This window comes from Piliocolobus tephrosceles, chromosome 16 (genome assembly GCF_002776525.5).
Source record: "Piliocolobus tephrosceles isolate RC106 chromosome 16, ASM277652v3, whole genome shotgun sequence".
NCBI classification, from domain to species: domain Eukaryota; kingdom Metazoa; phylum Chordata; class Mammalia; order Primates; family Cercopithecidae; genus Piliocolobus; species Piliocolobus tephrosceles.
The window spans coordinates 59,856,205-59,879,828 of record NC_045449.1 but is presented as its reverse complement, the minus strand read 5'-3'; the positions used below and the strand labels follow the sequence as shown (position 1 = coordinate 59,879,828).

The 23,624-nt window shown below is 43.5% G+C and overlaps 1 protein-coding gene and 1 pseudogene across 7 annotated transcripts in view; one reads left to right on the top strand and one right to left on the bottom strand.

Annotated features, from left to right (window-relative positions):
- Window positions 1-5,753: 5,753 nt before the first annotated feature.
- Window positions 5,754-10,815, bottom strand: LOC111542562 (annotated as a pseudogene).
- Window positions 10,816-16,371: 5,556 nt separating this feature from the next.
- Window positions 16,372-23,624, top strand: part of CEP112 (centrosomal protein 112) — a 558,138-nt gene continuing 550,885 nt past the window's right edge. For 3 of the 7 annotated variants that reach the window (XM_023212018.2, XM_023212017.2, XM_023212019.2), the window contains exon 1: window positions 16,374-16,490. The gene's annotated coding sequence lies outside the window, so the exon portion shown is untranslated. Of the gene's footprint in view, window positions 16,828-23,624 lie in introns of all 7 variants that reach the window. The other 4 variants (XM_023212015.3, XM_023212013.3, XM_023212016.3 and 1 more) reach the window with 2 other exon arrangements.

Below are 23,624 nucleotides of genomic sequence, written 5' to 3'. Positions count from 1 at the left end.
ACAGAGTTCAGATGTGGAATAAAGCGTAAATGTTCCCAAGTGAGTCAAGGGGAGAAATAATAACTTGGCCACTGCTGCTTCAAATCCTTGATTCCTAGACCCATGTATTGTTCCTATTGGGGAGACAATGAAGATGTTTGATTTAAAGTATATACTTCATCATAGAGGATCATATCTCAAGCTGGTGCTTTGATTATGCTTTCAACAGGCCATTTCAAGGTTCTATCAGCTGGCAGCTTCTGGATGGTTTGGTAGATAATGTGATCAGTTGGTCCTGTGGTCAGGGGCCTATTGTCATACCTCCTTTACTCTAAAATGGGTTACTTGGTCTGGTGCAATGTTATTTGGGATCCTGTATCAGTGGATTCGAACTCCATAAGTCCTTGGATGGTGATGCAGGAAAAACAAATGCATATCCAAATAAGTATTGACTCCTAGCGTAATGAATCTGTACTCCTTCAGTAGAGGTAGGTCCAATGCAGTCAACTTGATACCTTACGGGCCAGTGGGTCTGCTTGAGAGATGGTGTCATCTTGGAGGCTCAACATTGGCCTCTGGTCTCTGTTGCTTGCCAGGTTGGACATTCAACCAAGGCAGTATCCAGATCAATCTATGTAAGTAGGAGACCATGCTGTGGGGCCTACGAATTATCTCCGTCCTTGGTAGGTAACCAATGGCTTGGCTTGGTAACCATAGCCATTTCAGTCATGTGGCCATTATGCCAGCACTGGGGGGGCCAGTGATAGAGGCCAGATGCTGTCAACTGGCTGAGTCTTTTTCTCTATCTGGTTATGTAGTACCTTGCTAGTGGGAGTTAACATGTGCATCAAAGATCTTCGCACTTTGTGCCCACCCCATTTATTCATTCACATGCCTCTACTCCAGTCCTCTTGGTACCTGATCTACCCATCTTTCTTCTCACCTCTCAGACTCTGTCACTCCACTGCCTATGAGTTCATATATATTCTAATTGTAAGCCACTTCTTTCTCCGTGCAAGGAAGATGACCATCCAAAATTCTTCCCATGGGGAGGATTTTTTCTCACCACTGTTTTTCAAGATGCTCTTTGAATAAGCTGTATTGTAGCTATCATCCTTTTGTTTACCTGTACACACGTACAGACCTTCATATCCATGAACCAAGCTCAGGCTTTTTCCTTTGCTCTAAGCTGGTCCTACGGGATCATATGGGGTCATATGGCTATAGATGTGCACTTAGGAATGTCATTAGTACAACAGTGATGGATGATGTGGAGTTTTGACCCTCTGATCATATAGCTTCAGGGCATACCCATTACCATCTTATCATGGGTTGTTGCTAGGCACATTTGACCTTATGACTTGGTGGGTATGATAGAATATGGCTGGTGATGGGCAGCTGTAACTGCCTGGTCATTTGGTGCCTAGCAGCATCCAGTATATTAGAAATTGTTTCTCAAGTGGCATCTAATTCTCCACTGTAGATGAGATGGCCCTGCTTTTTAGTTTTCTTAGATCTAGAAGAGTTTCTCCATTTTTCTTCCTCTTTTCTGACAGTCTTTATGTGTATATATGTGTGTGTATATATATATATATATATATTTTTTTTTTTTGAGATGGAGTCTTGCTCTATTGTCCAGGCTGGAGTACAGTGGCACGATCCTACTTCACTGCAACTTCTCCTGCCTCAGCTTTCCAAGTAGCTGAGATTACAGGTGCCCACGACCATGCCTGTTTAACTTTTTTTTTGTTTTTTGAGGCAGGGTTTCACCATGTTCCCCAGGCTTGAACCCCTGACCTCAAGCAATGCGCCCACCTCGGCCTCTCAAAGTGCTGGGATTACAGGGTTGAGACACTGTGCCCCCTCACAATCTTAATTTTTTAAAGAGCAGAGGACAATCATTTGGGTTTGTCTGATGTTACCTTATGATGAGATTTCAGTTGTATTGTGGCCGGGATTACAAGAATTGAGATTGTAATCTTCTTAGTGCATCATATCAGGAAGTACATGATATCAATTTATGCCATTACTATTGGTAGTGTTAACTATGATTACTTGGTTAGAAATCTGATGTCTGCCAGATTTCTACATTGTAATCTTACTATATTGTCCTTTGTAATTAATTAATCAGTATCTCATGGGGAGATACTTCACAACTATGTGAATATACTGTTTTTCATCAAATTTTCATCAAGTAATTTTAGATTTTGACCTAAATCACTTGTTTTTGTGATGGTTGCCAATGAGTAATTTTTAAATTTATCATTCCTTCTGCATTTATTATTTCTCATTCTGCTGTAAGGAAGTACTTTCCCATTTCCCCAAATTAATTAGTTAGTTAATATCAGTGTGAACACATGGATTCTTATTCAGTGAGTTAGGGTTCACTAATATAATTATTTTAATGCTTGAACTGTCACAGAATTGATCAGTAGGAGCCACATGTGTCTTTTTCATATGTCTCCATATCCTTTGGGTACCTTTTAATTTTATTAAAAAAATTTTTTTTTTTTTTTTGAGACAGAGTTTCGCTCTTGCTGCCCAGGCTAGAGTGCAATGGCGTGATCTTGGCTCACTGTAACCTCCGCCTCACGGGTTCAAGCAATTCTCCTGCCTCAGCCTCCTGAGTAGCTGGGATTACAGGCATGCACCTCCATGCCTGGTAAATTTTGTGTTTTTAGTAGAGATGAGGTTTCTCCATGTTGGTCAGGCTAGTCTTGAACTCCTGACCTCAGGTGATCTGCCTGCCTCTGCCTCCCAAAGTGCTGAGATTACAGGTGTGAGCCACTGTGCCTGGCCCAGGACTCTGAATTCCTTCTTCTCACTTTTCTGAATTTTGTATTATACTTTTGTGTTCCTTCTTTGTATTATCCTGACTTTTGAGGAAGCTTAAAACAGCTATTTCGAATTATCTGTATGAAAGGTCACATCTCTCTCTCTAGAATAGGCCACTGTTGCCTTACTTAGTTCATTTGGTGAGGTCATGTTTTCCAGCATGGTTTTGATGCTTATGGATGTTAATTGCTGTCTGGGCATTAAAGAGTTAGGTATTTATTGTAGTCTTTGCAGTCTGGGCTTGTTTGTTGGGAAGGCTTTCCAAGTATTCAAAGGGAATTGACTGTTGTGATCTAAGTCTTTGGTCACTGCAACCATATGTGCACTAGGAGAACCCCAAGCCCAGTAATGATGACTCTTGTGGATCTCTTAAGGTATCACTTTGGTGGTCTTAAGTAAGATCCAAGAGTATTCCCTGGATTACCAGGCAGAGACTCTTGCTCTCTTCTCTTACTTTCCCCCAGACAGAGTCTGTCTTTCCATGCTGAACTGCTTGGAGCTGGGTGACACAAGCAGCCTTGTGGCCTCAACAACTGGGACTGTACTAGGTCAGACCTAAAGCCAGCACAGCACTGGGTCTTGCCTGTCTTCCATCTGTTGTTCACTCAAGGCCTAGGGCTCTTTAGCCAACAGGTGGTGAATCCAGCCAGGCTTGTGTCCCTCCCTTCAGGGGAGTGAGCTCTCCCTAAGCTCAGGGCAGGTCCAGAAATGCTGTCCGGGCAAGGCCTGGAGTTGGGAACCTTAGGAATCGATCTGGTGCTCTTTCTTTCTTTCTTTTTTTTTTTTTTTGAGATGGAGTCTAGCTCTGTCGCCCAGGCTGGAGTGCAGTGGCCAGATCTCAGCTCACTGCAAGCTCTGCCCCTGGGGTTTACGCCATTCTCCGGCCTCAGCCTCCCGAGTAGCGGGGACTACAGGCGCCCGCCACCTTGCCCGGCTAGTTTTTTGTATTTTTTAGTAGAGACGGGGTTTCACCGTGTTAGCCAGGATGGTCTCAATCTCCTGACCTCGTGATCCGCCCGTCTCAGCCTCCCAAAGTGCTGGGATTACAGGCTTGGGCCACCGCGCCTGGCCAACCTGGTGCTCTTTCTACTGTGCCTGAGCTGGCACCGAAACTGCAAGACAAAGTCCTTCCTACTCTTCCATCTCCTTTCCTCAAGGAGAAGGAGTCTCTCCCCCGGTCACCACCATCCCAGGCCTGCACTGAATGATTACTGCCTGGCTACCAATGATGTTCACTCAAGGCCCAAGAGCTCTTCAGTCAGCTTGTGGTAAAAGCTGCCAGGCTTGAGTCTCTTCCTTCAGGGCAGTGTGCTCCCCTCTGGCTCAGGGCAAGTCCAGAAATGCTACCCAGGGGCCAAGGCCTGGAAGCAGGGACCCCAGGATCCTGCTTTGTACTCTATCCCACTTTGGCCAACTTGGTACCCAAAGTGCCAGACAAAGCCCCTTTACTCTTTCCTCTACTTTCCTCAAGTAAAAGGAGTCTCTCCCTGTGACCACCACAGCTGGAAATGTGCTGGGTCACACCTGAAGTCGGCACGGCACAGGATCGCACTCAAGTCTTGTGGTGAGTACAGCCTGGCAACTGGTGGTGTTAATTCAAGTCCAAGGGCTGTTGGATCATCAGGTAATGAATCCTGCCAGAACTGGTACTTCTCTTTAAGGCAGTGGCTAGAGTGTGTCAAGAAGTGTTGTCCAGCAGATAGGGCCTGGAATGGGGGCCTCAGGATTCAGCCTGGCGCCCTATTCTGCTGTGGCTGAGCTGGAATGTAAGTTGTAAGAAAAACTTCTCTTTACCCTCCCCTCTCCTCGAGCAGAAGGAAACGGTCTCTCCTGGAGCTGCAAGCTGTGCTGCCTGAGGTTGTGGGAGGGGCAACACAAGCACACCCTTGACTACCCCAGCTGGTGTTTCATAGGTTGTGTGTACCCAAAGACCAGTGGCTCCAAGCCCAGCACAGCACTAAGACTTGCCTAGGAATTTCAGACCTTGTGGCCTAGACCACCTTTCAAGTTTATTTAGGACCCCAGAGCACTTTACCCCATGGTCATGGTGCTAGTTGGAACTCAAGTTCTGTCTGGCTGCTGGGATGGATGATTCTTTCCTGGCTAGGGTTGTTCTACATGCTCCCTCGTGGTTACCACGTGAATTCTGCCCTGTGTGGCTTTCTGCTGTGAAAGCACTGAATTCCAATGCAAAGTCCCACAAACACTTCACACTCCCTCCCCCAAGCACACAGATTCTCCCTCTGCACCACATGGCCACTGCTGGGGATGAGCAAAGGGTGGTTGGTGTCTACAACTTAAGATTGTCTTTCCCAGCCTCTTCAAGACCTCTTTCCTTGATATAATTTTAAAGCTGGGTACAGGGGTTTTTGGTTATGATGGTGCTTTTTTTGCATGGATGGTTGTTCTATTTGGTGTTCCTATGAGGGGGATGATCACTGGAGGTCTCTATTTGGCCATCTTGCTCCACCCCCATCTTTGAGCACTTCTTTTTTGTTTTTTGAAACACAGTCTCACTCTATAGCCAGGCTGGAGTGCAATGGCGCAATCTCGGCTCACTGCAGCCTCTGCCTCCTGGGTTCAAGCAATTCTCCCGCCTCAGCCTCCTGAGTAGCTGGGACAACAGGGGCGCACCACCACGCTTTTGGTTAAAACACAATTACTCCAAGCTTGTCATAATTTGTAAACCTCAGCCATTTCCCCAATGAACTGAAGATAATGGTGTTTAGAAATCAAGGTGTGCATTGTGTCTGGTGTGCTCATTGATACTGAGGCATCACTGCTTCTAGGTCCTCTTCAACAGACAGAGCTAGAAAATACATACACATATTTATATACACATACACTACTCCTATAAACAATAATCAGGTCTGCATTTTGGTAGCATCAGATATTCAGCATGCCTAACTTTGACACCTCAGCGCTTCTGTTTTAAACCCTTAGCGCCTTTCCAACACTCCTCCCTTCCCCAGCCTATTCCACAGAGAAGCTCCTGGGATATGGCAAGTTTGTTGAAGGTTGTGTTTTGTGCCATTTTGTTCGCTGGAAGGCATTTTAGGCTGCTGGATAGGTTTGGATTCCTGGAAAATAATCAGAGTAAACTTTAGAGCTTAGATGATAGTCTTGATTCCTCTCATTTAATGGTGTATTCACAGAAATAAAAATCTGCTCTTTTTGTAATTGGAAGAGGCAATTTGGATTTGAGGATTCCATCCGTAGAAACTGCCCAATCGCAGCCCCTCTATTTAGTGATTATGTGGTCCATTTTGTGCCGTAAGTAGATTCCCTTTTTCAAGTGTTTTTCTTCTTAAATGCTCTGATCACCAGGTTACCTGTCATCACAGTTCTGCTGTACCCTCCCTAGCTACAGTATCAGTGATCTCCCCCTGCTGGAGATGGTACAGGAAGTACTAGCCGCCACGGGTAGCCTAATGAAGAACTATAACCAGAAGGAGCTGGTTATCATCCTCTTTATTTTTTTGAGATGGAGTCTCTCTCTGTCACCCAGGCTGGAATGCAGTGGCGCAATCTCGGCTTACTGCAAGCTCCGCCTCCCGGGTTCAGGCCATTCTCCTGCCTCAGCCTCCCGGGTAGCTGGGACTACAGGCGCCCACCACCATGCCCGGCTAATTTTTTTGTATATTTAGTAGAGACCGGGTTTCCCCGTGTTAGCCAGGATGGTCTAGATCTCCTGACCTCATGATCCGCCTGCCTCGACCTCCCAAAGTGCTGAGATTACCGGCGTGAGCCACTGCAACTGGCCCATCCTCTTATTTTTGCAGTTGGACTGAATCTTTCCAAAGTAATATTACTCACCCAGCAATCATAGACCAAATGAACTCTATAAACTATATAACTATAACTCTACAAATGCATATAACTAGATAACTATAAACTCTATAAATGCATATGGCTAAGGAGGTCTTCTTCCAAGACAAATAGGTCACTGAAGGTTCTTCCCAATGACCATCTTTTTTCTCTTGGTTTATGGCAGGACGGCGTTCTAAATGCAAAGGAATCAATGTTTTCATTTATCTCTTATGCTATATTCCTGCAAGAAGTTTATAACATAATTCTCTAGTTTCTAATACATGGACCAATCTTTCAATATATAGGATCTCTTTCCTGTGCCCTGAACTTAATAGTAAGTACTATTCCTCAGTGATATTTTCTGTCTACTAGCCTGAGGATCATTCCCTGCTTTAATCTCTCAATAAAAGATTAACAAGATAAAAGAAAGAAAGAAAAGGAAAGAGAATGGCTTGAGCTGTGTGCATGTGTGTGCCAGTATGCCTGTGTGTGGGTGAGAGTGTTTATGTGGTTGCTGTGCAAGTGTGTGAGCGTATTTGTTCCTTTTGTGTGAGTGTATAAGCCTATTAGTCCCTTTTGTGTGAGTGTGTGAACATATTTGTCCCTTTTGTGTGAGTATATATGTGGTATGTGTGGTATGCATGTGGATTTGTATATGTGGTTTGAATGTGTGTGCTTTGTATATGTGCTCATGCGTATGCATGTGTGTGTGTGTGTGTGTGTGTGTGTATCTGGGCAGGCACGTGCACATGATAATTTGTTCTTTGTGTGCTATTGCTGCCTCCTAGTGGCATCTATTCCTTTCCAAAGTGCTGGCAAAACACTTCGGAAAGAAAAGAAGCCCTCATATTGAAGTCTCCTGTGTCAGGCACTGGGTACATTTTTCTATATATCTCACCTACGTTAATTCAATCTCCAATCTTCCCATAAGGAAAATAAATAAACTGAAACTCAGGAAGATTATGTAACTTAGTTTACCCAGGTCACAAAACTAATAAGTGACAGAACCAGATATCCACACTTCAGAATGATGTCTTTTCTAGCATTTTTATACTGCTAGTTAAGCTACGACTTTTCCCAGTGGCTTCCTGGAAATATTTGCACTCTAAAGTTGGAGTTTTAGAGCCTACTCCTAAAACAAGTTGGTAGAAAAGATTGTTGTATATGCAAGGCTAGGAAGTATCCTAGGTTGCTAGTTTTTATGGATACTGGCTAGGGCATTATGGCAATATGTATATCACCGAAGGGAAGGGAGAAAGAGTAGCCAGTTTATCTCTGTTAATATCCTATAGCATGAATTACCCCAAGAGGCTAAGATAGAATAAGCAGCAGCAGGAGGAATGAAATGGTGAATATTGCTTAGCTCTAGCATAAAGAAGAAATCCAAAGTCACTGTGCTAGAGGCAGTGACTCTTTTCTCAGTAGTGAAGAAAAGGAAATATGTCTTGTCATTCTTAGTTTCTGCAATCTTTATACTGTATTTATTTATTTATTTTATTAAAAAAATAGAGACAGGGTCTTGCTATGTTGCCTAAGCTGGTCTGAAACTCCTGGGCTCAAGTAATCTGCCTGCCTCAGCCTCCCACAGTGTTGGGATTACAGGCATGAGCCACTGCGCCTAGCCTATAATGCATTCATTTGTGGTATAATCTATACTTCTGTGGTCTGTGAATAGAAAGTTCTGCATTACTTACTATTCAATTTAAGGAATTTACCAGGTACAGGATTGTTTTCATATTTGTATCTAATGTGTTTATATAATAATTACAATTCTTGGGATTTGCAAGTTGTTTTCCATTTAGATAGCAAAAATCATTTACATATTTCACTCTAATGACACAGAGTATTTTAATAATGCAAAATGGTGAATCATGGAAATTTGATTGCTTTGAATGTTAGCTTATGCATATTGCTAGTTTTGAAACAATAAATTAAAAATATGGAAGATACTTATATCTGTCTAATATATCTATATAACTATATATACAATTCCACGAAAAAAGATAAAGGACAAAAGAGATACTTTGCAGAAGAATAAAAGACTAGTAGAGATATTTAAATATTTCAACTTCTCTAATAGTGAAAAATGCAAAGTAAAAACAGATGCTTTTTTTTTTTTTTTTTACATACAATTAGCACAGATCTAAAAAACCATTAATATGAGACAGCCATTCGCACAGACCATTGAGTGAAGTTGCAAATTTGCAAAATACTTCCAGTAAGCGATTTGGCAGTACGGATCAAAAGCCTTAATGCTTTTATAACGCCCATAGGAATATCTTTTATGGAGAAAGCTAAAATTTCAACCAAGATGTCTATATTCAAAGGCATTTATTGCAACATTATTTATAAGGGCAAAAAATTGGTAACTACAGGAGAGTAATTAAGAAAATTGTCATATCCACGTGATGATATAAAAAGTAGATATTAGAAGTGATAATATAGATATAAAAATTTGAATAATATATACAAATGTTAATAGTGGTTACTACTTAATGGCAGGATTACACATATTTTTTTTCTCCTTTAAACTTTTCAGTATTTTTCAATTCCCTTATAAGGGAAATGAAACCCTGAAAACATGAAAACTTTTTATTTTTATTTTTACATTTTATTTATTTATCTTTTTGAGATGGAGTTTTGCTCTTGTTGCCCAGGCTGGAGTGCAATGGTGTGATCTCGGCTCCCTGCAACCTCCGTCTCCCAGGTTCAAGTGATTCTCATGCCTCAGCCTCCTGAGTAGCTGGATCACAGGCATGCACCACCATGCCCGGCTAATTTTGTGATTTTAGTAGAGACGAGGTTTCTCCATGTTGGTCAGGCTGCTCTTGAACTCCTGACTTTGGGTGATCCGCCCGCCTTGGTCTCCCAAAATGCTGGGATTACAGGCATAAAAAAGCTATTTAATACATGTTTTACTTTTTCTCCTCTTTTTTTTTTTTTTTTTTCTTTGAGATGGAGTCTCGCTCTGTCACCCAGGCTGGAGTGCAGTGGCCAGATCTCAGCTCACTGCAAGCTCTACCTCCCGGGTTTAGGCCATTCTCCTGCCTCAGCCTCCTGAGTAGCTGGGACTATAGGCGCCCGCCACCTCACCCGGCTAGTTTTTTGTATTTTTTTAATAGAGACGGAGTTTCACTGTGTTAGCCAGGATGGTCTCGATCTCCTGACCTCGTGATCCGCCCGTCTCAGCCTCCCAAAGTGCTGGGATTATAGGCTTGAGCCACCGCGCCCGGCCTTTCTCCTCTTTCTTTACATCACTCTTTTCCTTACCTTTGTCTTTCTCCTTATCAACTTTTCTATCTTTTTGCTCTCTTCTTTCTCCTGCCCTTCTTTCTTGTCTCCATCCTGGTTGGCAATCCTGTTGATGAGGTTGTGCAGAGCGACCACAGAATGGATCAGTGAGGCCAAGTACACTACCACCATCTGGTCCTTGGTCCTCAGGTAAAAGGCCTTAACAGGCTCCTGCAGGCTCATGTCTGGCAGCAGGCTGAAGACGTCCTGCAGCTCGTAGATGATCTGGTGGTGGATGGGCAGCTTGCCTGTGGCTACTTCTTCCAGGTAGCTCCTGATATCCAGAAGCTTGGAGTTCAGTCCCTTCAAACCATGGACCTGATTTGTGATCTGCTGGGACAGTGCCCACCGTCATGTCTTTGATGTCTCGTAACAAGTGTTCAACTCCAACTTCCTCAACTTACTCTGCTCCAATTTCACTGGTCACGTGTTCAAATGTTTGCAAGGTTGGAGTTCCATCATCATGGACTTCTTCCACTGAAATATACGCTTCTGTGGGCAACTCTAGGTCCTTTGGATTCACGTCAGCAATGACCAATACCGAGTGAGGATAGTATCTTTTCATGAGTCCATTGATGGTAATGTCATTCATGTGTATTTTATAGGGCCTGTGTGGTACCAGCCAACTATCCTTTCTCTGGCATTGACTTTTCTTAAACATTCCATACATGTTTTCCAAATAATCATGGTCTAAAAACCACACAGAATTGTCTTTGTCATCTTCATCAAAAGGAACTGCAAAACTTTTCGATATATCAAGTACTTTCTTTTGCCATGACCCCAAAAACACACCAACAACACGCTTCTGGTTTCCAGCCTTGCCGATTCGGTTGAAATGATCCACCGCACTGAGCAGCACCGGGGGTGGACCACCACCTTCTGCACCACCAGCTCTGGCATTGAGACACACCCCGCCCAGGCCTGGCTCCCCGAGACCTGCAAACACCAGCAGCCGCAGCAATTCCCTGGGGCTCCATCAGGCCCAGGCTCTTCCTCTTCCCTCAGGTTTACATTTCATTTTGCAAAACAAAAAATCTAAATAGCAGTGGCTTAAACAAACCAAAGTAATCTCTAGGTCTCCTACTATAGTTACTTTAATTTTATGGAGCAAGAGTTTAAATTACACAGATTGGCCGGGGGCGGTGGCTCACACCTGTAATCCCAGCACTTTGGGAGGCCAAGGCGGTGGATCACCTGAGGTCGGGAGTTCAAGACCAGCCTGACCAACATGGAGAAACCTCGTCTCTACTAAAAATACAAAAAATTAGCCGGGTATAATGGCACATGCCTGTAATTCCAGCTTCTGGGGAGGCTGAGGTAGGAGAATCACTTGAAGCTGGGAGGCAGAGGTTGCAGTAAGAGTGCCACTGCACTCCAGCCTGGGCAACAAGAGCAAAACTCTGTCTCAAAAAAAAAAAAAAAAATATATATATATATATATATATATATGTATGTATGTATACAGATTATCAGATTTAATCCTTCAAGATGTAGGTTAGTTCAAATTACATATTAATAATTATTATCTTTCTAATTAATAAAAGCTCACGTTTTCCTATGCATTTTTGTTGTAGAGAATAATTGAATTCACATTGTTCAATGTCATCTAGACTAATTCTTAAGTTTATATTTTGAAAATAAGCAGGTCCCTTTCAACATGGGAAGTATAGCACAATTATCTTTCCACACAGGAAAGAAAAACAATTTTTTTTTTAGGATCCTCTTTATACTACCATTATCAACAATGTCACCATTTGATTTTTAAAAATTGAGGTAAGATGTCATTTGTTTTTGAAACAAACCTGCTTTCATTTAAGTCATTTGTAGCTGTTAGGAAACAGTATTTGCAATGGAAATAGTGTTTTAATGTCACTATCTTTTTACCAAAGATAAAACAAGGTTCTGTATATATTTTCTTATAATCACAGCACAGTGTTTTCTTTATTTCCTCTCTGTCCCATAACATGATTTATATACCTTTTTTTTTTTTTTTTCTTGAGACAGAGTCTCACTCTGTTGCCCAGGCTGCAGTGCAGTGGCAAGATGTCGGCTCACTGCAACCTCTGTCTCCTGGGTTCAAGCGATTCTTCTGCCTCAGTCTCTTGAGTAGCTGGGATTACAGGTGCCCACCACCATGCCTGGCTAATTTTTGTATTTTTAGTAGAGACGGGATTTCACCATGTTGGTCAGGCTGGTCTCGAACTCCTGACCTTGTGATCTGCCCACCTCGGCCTCCCACAGTGCTGGGATTACAGGCGCAAGCCATTGTGCCCAGCCACATTATTTATATACCTTTTAAGCCAGGTGACGTAATCTGAGTCGAAATGTGGTTATTTGGTCTTATGACCTCCTACTATCTCATGCATTTTTGGAGGGCGGAGACTTATCTTTTTTCTCACAAATCCAGAATCTTTGTTGTAGTTAGAACTATTTGGGGTTACCCATCAGTTCCGTCCTCTGAGAAAATAACCCAAATCCCTCTCCCCAAAGTGCAAAGATGAGCTAAGAAAGTCATGTTTATACAATAGGAGGCCCAATCTCCTGGACATATCTCATTGGACTAATTGTGCTTACCTGATTCAAATTAGACTACTCAGTTTCACTCTCCATAGCAAGAGATTTATATTCAGAAAAGTTAGTTTTCCGGGTTTCTCGACTGGAAGCTTTGTGCATAGGGTGGCCATATTCTACCACATGTGCAGAGAAAAGCAAGAAAACTATGTGCATTCATTTGCTGATTCAATGAACATTTATGGATTGTCTCTATGTGCTAGGTACACGGTAAGGTGCTGTCTGTGCAATGGTGAATCTAACAGGTACGTCTTCATTCTTTTGGAAACTATAGACATTTTTAAAAGATTACACCTGGGATGGGTGCAGGTGGCTCACACCTGTAATCCCAGGATTTTGGGAGGCTGAAGTGGGTGGATCACTTGAGGTCAGGAGTTTGAGATCAGTCCAGCCAACATGGTGAAATCCCATCTCTACCAAAAATATAAAAAATTAGCTGGGCGTGGTGGCATGAGCCTATAATCCCAGCTACCCTGAAGGCTGAGGCAGGAGAATTGCTTGAACCTGGGAGGCGGAGGTTGCAGTGAGCTGAGATTGCACCGCTGCACTCCAGTCTGGATGACAGAGTGAGACTCCATCTCAGATAGATAAATAAATAAATAAATAGATTACACTTATTAATATTTGATGACAAATTTTGATAAATGCAATGAAGAAAAGAGAATCAGGGGATTTGAAAGGAAATAAAGGCTGATTTGAGAATCAGTGAAGGCCTCTCTGAGGTACTGACATTTAAGCTAAGGTGAAGAGCAAAGTGTCACAGCATTTCCAGTGGAGGAAACATTCCTTTAATATGCCTGCATATACCAGGTGTTCAATAAATGTACATTGAGTTGGAAGATTATTATCTTTATGCAGTAACTAGACATAGAAGGAAAATTCATTGATTACCATAGGTGTTTGGCCATAAAACATTTATGAGACACTGCATTTTTTAGACCACATAAGCCTGGAGCTACATTGCAAGAGTGACAAGGAATTTTTTTTTTTTTTTTTTTTTTTGAGACTGAGTCTCACTCTGTTGCCCAGGCTGGAGTGCAGTTGTGTGATATCGACTCACTGCAAGCTCCACCTCCTGGGTTCACGCCATTCTCCTGTCTCAGCCTCCCGAGTAGCTGGGACTACAGGTGCCCACCACCACGCCCAGCTAATTTTTGGTATTTTTAGTAGATATGGGGTTTCACTGTGTTAGCCAGGATGGTTTCGATCTCCTGACCTCGTGATCTGCCTGCCTCGGCCTCCGAAAATGCTGGATTACAGGCATGAGCCACTGCACCTGGGCGACAAGAGAATATTTATCTGACTTCATCCTTGAGGTTCCTGAATAGGCTCTGAGTTCAGCAATTTCTTCCCAAATATTTGTAGAGGTCCCCAGAGTGAGTCACATGGGTGCTCTGTATATGATGGAACTACCCGATCATAGTACTCTGTCTCTGACTGAGCTACTTGGAAGGCTGAGGTGGGAGGATTGCTTGAGTTCAGGAGTTGGAGGCTGTGGTGAGCTATGATCACACCACTGCACTCCAGCCTAGGTGACAGAGCCAGGCTCTGCCTTTAAAAAAAGAAAAAAGAAAATTCTCAAAGGAATTTCTTCACACTGTAAGATTAGGAATCACTCTCTTATACAAAGAGGAAGATGTTACTTGAAGGACAATTTATGGCCAGTGCTGTGCTTCATGCAGCATCACCTTCTCCTTCAATTTTGCATATTGCCATTGAACCAGATCTCTTTAGGGTGACTCACTTTTTCTTTTTTTTCGAAATAGAGTCTCACTCTATTACCCAGGCTAGAGTCCAATGGCACGATCTTGGTTCACTGCAACCTCTGCCTCCCGGGTTCAAGCGATTCTCCTGACTCAGCCTCCTGAGTAGCTGGGACCACAGGCGTCCACCACCACGCCTTCTAATTTTTGTATTTTTAGTAGAGACAGGGTTTCACCATATTGGCCAGGCTGGTCTTGAACTCCTGACCTCATGATCCGCCCACCTCAGCCTCCCAAAGTGCTGGGATTACAGGTGTGAGCCACTGTGCCCAGCCAGGATGACTTACTTTCTGGGAGGTTCCTTGATTCTCAGGTAAGGAGGTTCCAAGTGAACCTTGCCTACCAGTCATCTAAACGTGACATATAAGCTTGAGTTCTAAGGTGAACACAGCTCAGGCTCAAGCTGGTATCCCTTTCATGTTATATATGCATAACATAAATAATAAAACTCTATGTGCATATCTTAATATTTTTATTTGCATGTGTGTGTATATATAAATGAAAAATACATAAATGAAAATGATATATATATAAATGAAAAAAGTGACAATCAGCTTGTTCTTAAAAGTGGGAAGGGAGATCTCATCCTATTTTCACTCAAGTAGAGGAAATATTTAAAGACATTTTTCATTTTCAGTTATATTTTTTCTGCTATAGTTATTTCCTCTGAGATGAGCTTGAGCTCATTACATTTTTTCCTTGATTTATCTTCTAGTTATTTATCTTCTGTTTTTCTTTTCATATTCATTTAGACACCATTTGTCAAATTCATTTCATATTCTTTCAGCAATGCAGTTTATGATTCCAAAAATTGCATATATTTATTATGCACATTGTGAAATGACTAAATCAAGCTAATTAACATAAGCATTGCTTCACACACTTACCAATTTTGTGATGAGAACACTTAAGATGCACTCTTTTAGCAATTTTCAAGAACACAATACATTGTCATTTACTATGGTCACCACGTTGTACAATAGATCTCTTGGACTTATTCCTCCTGTCTAACTTAAATTTTGTATCTTTTGACCAATATCCTCCTCCTCCTGAGGTTGGAGGGGGGTTGTTTATCTTTTTTTTTTTTTTTTTTTTTGACAGAGTCTCACTCTGTTGCCCAGGCTAGAGTGCAGTGGTGCAATCTCGGCTCACTGCCACCTCTGCTTCCCGGGTTCAAGCGGTTCTCCTGCCTCAGCCTCCCGAGTAACTGGGATTACAAGAGTGTGCCACCACGCCTGGCTAATTTTTTGTATTTTTAGTAGAGACGGGGTTCCACCGTGTTAGACCGGATGGTCTCGATCTCCTGACTCCCTGATCCGCCCGCCTTGGCCTCCCAAACTGCTGGGATTACAGGCGTGAGCCACCGCGCCCGGTTAGTTTATCTATCTTTAATGTATTCACTGACTGGTTAAATTCCTGCAATTGTATGCTTGGTTTTGCATCCTTGATTCTCAGTACTAATGATCTGGATTATAGATTATTCCTTAGTTATAAACATGTTCAAATATGCTTTTCAAAACTCAACATTCTTAAAAACATTCTGTACACTTTATTTTCCTTAGCATGATTTGTCTTTGAGACAAGGAAGAGCTGTTGGTGTTTACGTCCAGTGGGATAGGTTTCAAAAAGAACCGTTTAAAGAATTTGACTTGGGTTTTGATATATCAGAGAGTGAGTAAATTTTCACTTGAGACTCATTCAACTCTGATGTCTGTCCACATAACGGATCACCCCTTCTTGAGCATCCTCCAGCCGCCCCATTTTCTGTGCCCTTATTCTTTCGCCACGGCCCCTGACGTGATCATAAGTGACTCTGCGCGGGATGCGGGAGGGCTGCAGCATTTAAACTGCAGTCGGGTTATTCCGGAAGCTTCGACCGGGGACCCACCAAGGGGCCAGGAAGCTCTGGTGCAAGTCTGGCCGCTGCTAGGCAAGCAGGAGTGTCGCCATGGCAACGGAGCCGCACACACGCCGCCGCCGATGGGCGGAGAAATGCCCGCGCGGAAGTCTCCGCCCCCAGCCTGGGGCACCCGTGGTCGCAGCCGCCGGGATCGTCGCCGTGGCAACGACACCGCAGGCTGGAGGGGTGGAGTAGGGGGCGGGGAAATGCGAGAGCGAAAGTCCCCGCCCCTGGGCTGCTGGGCGGCGGCCACGCAGCGGCCCGCAAGGATTTGAAACCGTTTGGCTCGGGCGGCGTCGGCGGCGGCGGCCGAGCGGAAAGCTTGCGTGTGGTGGCGCCAGGTTCTCATTTTTTCCGAATTTCCTTCCCCTGCCCTTCCCACCAGATTCTCGAGTGGAATTTTGCGCCAGTGGCCGCCGCCCCGCCCTTGCGGGCCCGTTCGGGGAGGGGCGTCGCCCTTAGGCCATGGGCCCGTTCTGCGGGCCTGGGGGGCGCGCGCCCAGGGGGTCCCAGCGCTGTCCGCTGTGGTGTCCCCGATAGGCAGAGCGCAGTCCAGGCCGGGACGGCTTGGGAAAGTTCTGAGTAAAGTTTGATCAGCCGGTTTGATCGGTCTGACATGGTCAAGGAGTCTGACCCAAGGGTTTGCGACTGGGAGAGGAAATCTGTGTCCTGGACAAGGTAGGAGCGCGGCCTGGGCCTGGGCCTCGGCGGGCCGAGGAAGGGACTGCCAGGAGCGGCACCGCTGGAGTTTTCAATTCCGTCCCAGAAAAGAGTCTCAGAACAATCAGCTGGATTTGCGGGGACAGAACCAGGGCGCTGGTTGGTTTGCAGAAAGTCATAGGCCGCTTGGAGAGGCCCTAGCCCAGCACCGCCGCATGTAGGATGCTACCCTGTGTTTCTGAGTTAATTATTTTTAAGTGTTCAAGAGAACGACATAAGTAAATGTGAACAACTTTTCTAATCATTGCACGGCTATTTTTATTTGTCTTTAATATTTTAAGATGAGTCAAAATAAGAGAGAAGAGGCACATTAAATTCCATGAGCCTCTCCACAGTGGTCAGGCTGCAGCTTAGTGGAATGCATGGTATTAATAATTTGTGCAGTTTTCAGGCCCAGCTGTCACTGTCCCCTAAGAACTTACGTCAGTGATTTCACCTCACGTAAGTCTTAGCTTCCTCCTCTGCGGAAATGGTAGGGCCGGGCCAGAGAATACACTGAGATTTGTTTCTAAAGCACACACCCAGCTACGGGCAGAGTCAGGGAAGGCGCCTGTCAAAACATCCACACGTGAAAGCCAGAGAAAACGTGCACCTGTAAACCTTTTTTATTTGTCGACATTTCCGGTTTTCTTTTTTTTTTTTTTTTTGAGACAGAGTCTCGCTCTGTCGCCCGGGCTGGAGTGCAGTGGCCGGATCTCAGCTCACTGCAAGCTCCGCCTCCCGGGTTTACGCCATTCTCCTGCCTCAGCCTCCCGTGTAGCTGGGACTACAGGTGCCCGCCACCTCGCCCGGCTAGTTTTTTTGTATTTTTTAGTAGAGACGGGGTTTCACCGTGTTAGCCAGGATGGTCTCCATCTCCTGACCTCGTGATCCCCCCGTCTCGGCCTCCCAAAGTGCTGGGATTATAGGCTTGAGCCACCGCGCCCGGCCTTCCGGTTTTCTTTAATAACCCACAATATATGTAAAATATGATTTGATTGACCAAAATGGATTTTACACAACTTCCAAGAACATTTGTTTTGTTTGGCAAGGAGTGTGATATGAATGAAGTGTATTCTTTCCTTGGCAGTTGTGACTCCTTTTTTTTCCCCAGACCTTTTAATACTTGTGGCTTGGTTATGTTTGCTGACTCTAGGGTAGGTAAGCACCTGAGAAGGTCTTAGCCCATTTTGTAGCTGTCCAAAAAGAAACTTAAGTTTAAAAAGAGACAACATGGGTGAGTTTAATAAAAGACATGATCCAAATATAGATTGTAGCTATAAGCAAGAGTCACCCAATTTACTTCTTTTTTACCTTTGAAATTATTTATTTCTTTGAGACAGTCTTACTCTGTGGCCCAGGCTGGAGTGCAATGGTGTGATCTCAGCTCACTGCAGCGTCCGTCACCTTGGTTACCTTTGAAATAATTTATATAACTGATAGGCACACTATAATTACTCTAAGCCTAAGCCAAAGATGTTGCTTTACTTATTTTTCAATTCTAGTAATTTACATTTTCAATTCTGATAAATGGTGTGAAACTTTTGATAAGTTGGAACTAAGTAGATATAATTTGTGAATATGATGTAATTTGTTTTAAAATTTCTGTTTATTTTTCATTTTCAATTTTTTTTTTTTTTTTGAGATGGAACTTTGCTCTTGTCACCCAGGCTGGAGTGCAGTGGCATGATCTCAGCTCACTGCAACCTCCGCCTCTCGGGTTCAAGGGATTCTCCTGCCTCAGCCTCCTGAGTAGCTGGGATTACAGGTGCCTGCCACCATGCCCAGCTAGTTTTTGTATTTTTAATTGGCCAGGCTTGTCTCGAACTCCCAACCTCAGGTGACCCTCCTGCCTTGGCCTCCCAAAGTGCTGGGATTACAGGTGTGAGCCACTGCACCCGGCCCATTTTCAATTTTTTTTGAGACAGGGTCTCACTTTATTGCTCAGGCTGGAGTGCAATGGCATGATCTCGGCTCATTGCAGCCTTGACCTCTTGGGCTTAAGTGATCCTCCCACCTCAGCTTCCCGAGTAGCTGGGACTACAGATGCATGCCACTATGCCTGGCTAATTTTTGTATTTTTTGTAGAGACAGGGTCTCACTATGTTGCCCAAGCTGGCCTTGAACTCCTGGGCTCAAATGATCCACTCACCTTGGCCTCCCAAAGTGTTTGGATTACAGGTGTGAGCCACCATACGTGGCCAATAAGATGTAATTTGTATAGCAAGAATTCCTTGAAGGTTTGAAATGTTAGTTTTTTTGTTTCTTTTTCCATTTCTTTATTTTTTTTTGGAGAATAATTAAGGGACAAGAAGAAGCAGATTTTTAGTTTTTACCAAATGTTACTTTGATTCTTTATCTTTTTTTTTTAAATGTATACTTCAATATTGCATGTCAATATAGCAATAACAATTGCCTTTCTACTTTTCAAAATACTTTTTTTTTTTTTTTGCTGTGTCACCCAGGCTGGATTGCAGTGGCACCATCTCAGCTCACTGCAAACTCCGCCTCCCGGGTTCAAGCAATTCTCCTGCCTCAGCCTCCCAAGTAGCTGGGAATACAGGCGTGTGCTACTTTGCCCAGCTAATTTGTTTGGTAATTTTAGTAGAGACGGAGTTTCACCATGTTGGCCAGGCTGGTCTTGAACTCCTGACCTCAAGTTATCCACCTGCCTCAGCTTCCCAAAGTGCTGGGATTACAGGTGTGAGCCACCGCACCCGGCCTTCAAAATACTTTTTAATTAGTTGGAGATATTGCTCACTTACATGTAAATGGTCAGATGTAATGGATCTGCGAGCTAGAGGTTTCAGAATTTTAATCTGAGCTTTGTGCTTGATTTCATGATTTTGAGTTAGTCATTTAATGGTTAAATTTTAGTTTCCTCTAATGTTAAACACTAACATTTCCTACCCATGTCAAAGGATTTATTGAGAATTAGTGATTATGAGGAATCTTTTTTATTTAGCTTTAGCTATAGATGTTCTCAGGCAAATGTTTGAGTACATGGGCAGTATATACTCTTTCAGCCCTGGAGTACATCTAGGCCAGAGCTGTGCTTTAAAACTCTGGGTTTATGAGTTTCCTTGGGTTTGTTCATCCATTTGAATTGTTGCTTTTCAACATTATGATCTCACATCCAGCACTGGTATCATAGCCTTCTGTTACCAAGTACATAACTGATGGAGTATATTGTACAGATGTAAAACAAAACCAACCAACCAAACAAAAAATGATGAGTACCTGGTAATAAGCTAGGTACTTACTAAGATGTGTAAATCGTGATCCCTGCCTTCCAGGAGCTTCTCACAGAAAATGGAAGATATGTAAATAATAATACACAGATGTGTAAAAAAAAATAACAACATGGTAAATGCTGTACACCGATGTGAACAGTTTACACTGAGAACAGAGCAACAGCCAGTCTAGGGTAAGGGGGGCCAGCTTCACTCAGGTGACATTTGAGCTGCATTTACCTGACTCCAGGTAGAGGGAATAGCCTATGAAAAGGAGGTGGGATCAGATAATGGCTCGGGGGTTTGATCATGGTGAGGAGTTCATTGTGGCAAGAGGGAAGTGGGCATTGGTGTAGTTAGGCAGAGTAAGTGTGTGTGTGTGTGTGTGTGTGTGTGTGTGTGTGTGTGTGGTATGAGAGACAGGCCTAAATGCAAAGGTACTTTTATGCCTAACTTTGGGTTTGGATAGTATTCTGTTTTAGGCAGTCACGAGAAATTTTTAAACAGGAAGCGATAGGCTTAGCTTTGTCATTACGAAACTCATTCTGGAGCAGGTGAGGAAAATGGACTCAAGTAGAGAAAACTGACAGTAGGGAGACAGATGATGAGGCTGCCGCAGTTCAAGGAAGTGGTGTACAGGCCTTTATCTGAGACTGTGGCAGTGAGAATAGGGAAGTAGGCAGATTTTGAGATATTTCTCAGCATTTATTGATGTATTGATTTATGGGGGTTTAGAGGATGGGAACATTGAAACTTCTAGCTTGGGAGATGAAGTAGATGATGATGTCATCAAGCAGAGTACAATGTAGAATAGATTTATGGAGAAAAACATGAAGGATTTTTTCTTGGACATAATCAATCTAAGTAATAAACAGGACATTAGTGAATAGGTCCAGGAGCTATTGTAAATGAGTCTGGAGTTGCAAAGAGAAGCTGGAATTTGGAATAAAATTTAAGGGTGAATGGCATGAAATGAATATTTGAAATGATGGTACTGAATGCAATCACTAAGCGAGAGTGTGGAGTCAGATTGAAAGGAGACTAAAGAAAGAGCACTGGAGAGTCCTTATTGACTGGAGAAGCCAGAGCCATTGAGAGATTGAGAAGGAATGATCGGAGGCAGTAGGGGAGCCAGGAGTGAATGGAACCACTGAAGTCAAAGAGGAGTTTCTAGGAGTATGGAGTTGTCAGAAGTGGAAGATGCTGTGGAGATGTCAAATAGGATGCAAACTGAAGACAGCCCTTGGGATTTGGCAATTAGTGGATCATTGGCGAACTTTGAAAGATTTTTACTACCAGGATTGGGATAGAAGAGGTGATATACAGGGGGTGAGATCTGGATAGAAGCTGATGAAGTGGAGAAAGTAAGTGGATTTGGTGAGTGGAATGCTAGACTGAGGGGAGATCTTTAAACAGGAAGTGATAGGCTTAGCTTTGTCATTAGGAAACTCATTCTGGAGCAGGTGAGGAAAATGGACTCAAGTAGAGAAAACTGACAGTAGGGAGACAGATGATGAAGCTGCCGTAGTTCAAGTAAGTGGTGGGCAGGCCTTTATCTGAGATCATGGTAGTGAGAATAGGGAAGCAGGCAGATTTTGAGGTATTTCTCAGCTGCCATCAGAGGGGAAGGAGTCAGTGGAGATGGATGATTTTACGTAGCGAATAGGCAATTGACGGAGGACAGGTAGAGGGAGAGTTGTTGCGTCTGATACAGGAGCAGAGGTGGAAGAGTGTTTTCTCTGAGAGGTAAGTTGAGAGGTGGGAGGAATAACATCTTGGGGTGGTACCATCTGACTGTTATTTTTTCCATGAAGCAGGATGTATGATTTTTAAATTGAGAGTTAGGAGAGGCTGGAGTTATTTAAGGGGCTGTAAGATATTTGGGAAAAGTTTTAAAGCTGCTTTGTGGAGTAGGAAAGAGCAAGACTCCTGAGGGTTCAGGTAATGTTGGAAGCCATCTGACTACAAGGCAGTGCCATTTTTCTCCAGCAACCCTGTAGAGCATGAAGGAGGGCATCAAGGGATTGCAGCCTTGCCAAGTAGAAAGGAAAGATCTAGTGGAATAAGAAGAGAGTATTTAAGAAGACAAGAGGCGGCTGGGCGCTGTGGCTCATGCCTGTAATCTCATCACTTTGGGAGGCCGAGGCAGACAGATCACGAGGTCAGGATATCAAGACCAGCCTGGCTAACACAGTGAAACCGCGTCTCTACTAAAAATCCAAAAAATTAGCTGGGCGTGGTGGCATGCACCTGTAGCCCCAGCTACTCGGGAGACTGAGGCAGGAGAATCCCTTGAACCCGGGAGGTGGAGGTTGTAGTGAGCCGAGATTGTGCCACTGCACTTCAGCCTGGGTGACAGAGTGAGTCTCCATCTCAAAAAAAAAAAGAAAAGAAAAAAAAAAAAAGAAAAAGGAGGACAAGAGGCTGGTATCAGAAGGGTTTCTTTGCAAGATGACTGAGATGAGAAAGGGAAGTACATGGTAGTCAGATGGTTGGAACCTCGAGCCTCATGAGGGATGTTGGGGCTGGCGGAGGAAGAGCAGCAGTTGGGAAGTGGCAGGATGGATCTTGGTGTTTTCCTTTCAATGCATGGTTGGGTGGAGAAAGTGAAAGACTACAGAGGATGCATGAGAGGGTGGGTGGGGGGGTAGGGGGGCGGAGAGAGAGAGAGAATGAGAGAGATTATGAGAGACCTTGGCTTACCTCTAATGACTGAGGAAAGTCAAGTCAGCAAGCGAAAGCTAGGATTTACTTCCAGAGACAGGGTAAACCTCTTCTTTCTATGAAGAGGTTGTTGATAATGAAATGGTGGAAACCATTTGATAATGTGGTAAATATTAGAAGCTGGTTTAGCAGAGAGAGGGCAGTTTGTGGAGCAAGATAGCTTATGAGGCAGAACAAAGCTTTTCACCAAATATAGAATTTGGAAATGGAATAAATGACAAATTGGCACCATTCCTAATGTAAAGGTAGTGCACATCCCTATCAGGACATTTCACAATTTAAAGGAACATGTAGAGTGTGGATGTATTTTTAACTTAACGAATTTTGTCAAAACCTACACTTTTGATTTTTGGGATTCACCCTCTTTGTATTCAGTGTTTTTCTTGTTAATTAGAAAGAAGTATGATGACCAATATTTTACAGTTTTTAAAGAGGATTAAAAAATTTAAATTTGGCGGGGTGCAGTGGCTCATGCCTGTAATCCCAGCACTTTGGAAGGCTGAGGTGGGTGGATCACGAGGTCAGGAGTTTGAGACCAGCCTAACCAACATTATGAAACCCTGTCTCTACTAAAAATACAAAAATTAGCCAGGCATAGTGGTGTGTGCCTGTAGTCCCAGCTACTTAGGAGGCTGGGGCAGGAGAATCGCTTGAACCCAGGAGGCGGAGGTTGCAGTGAGCCAAGATTATGTCATTGCACTGTGTAGCCTGGGCAACAGAGCAAGACTCCGTCTCAAAAAAAAAATTAAATTTATATACAGCAAATGCACTTTTATTTGGCATATAGTGCTATCAGTTTTTACACGTGTGTAGGTTCTT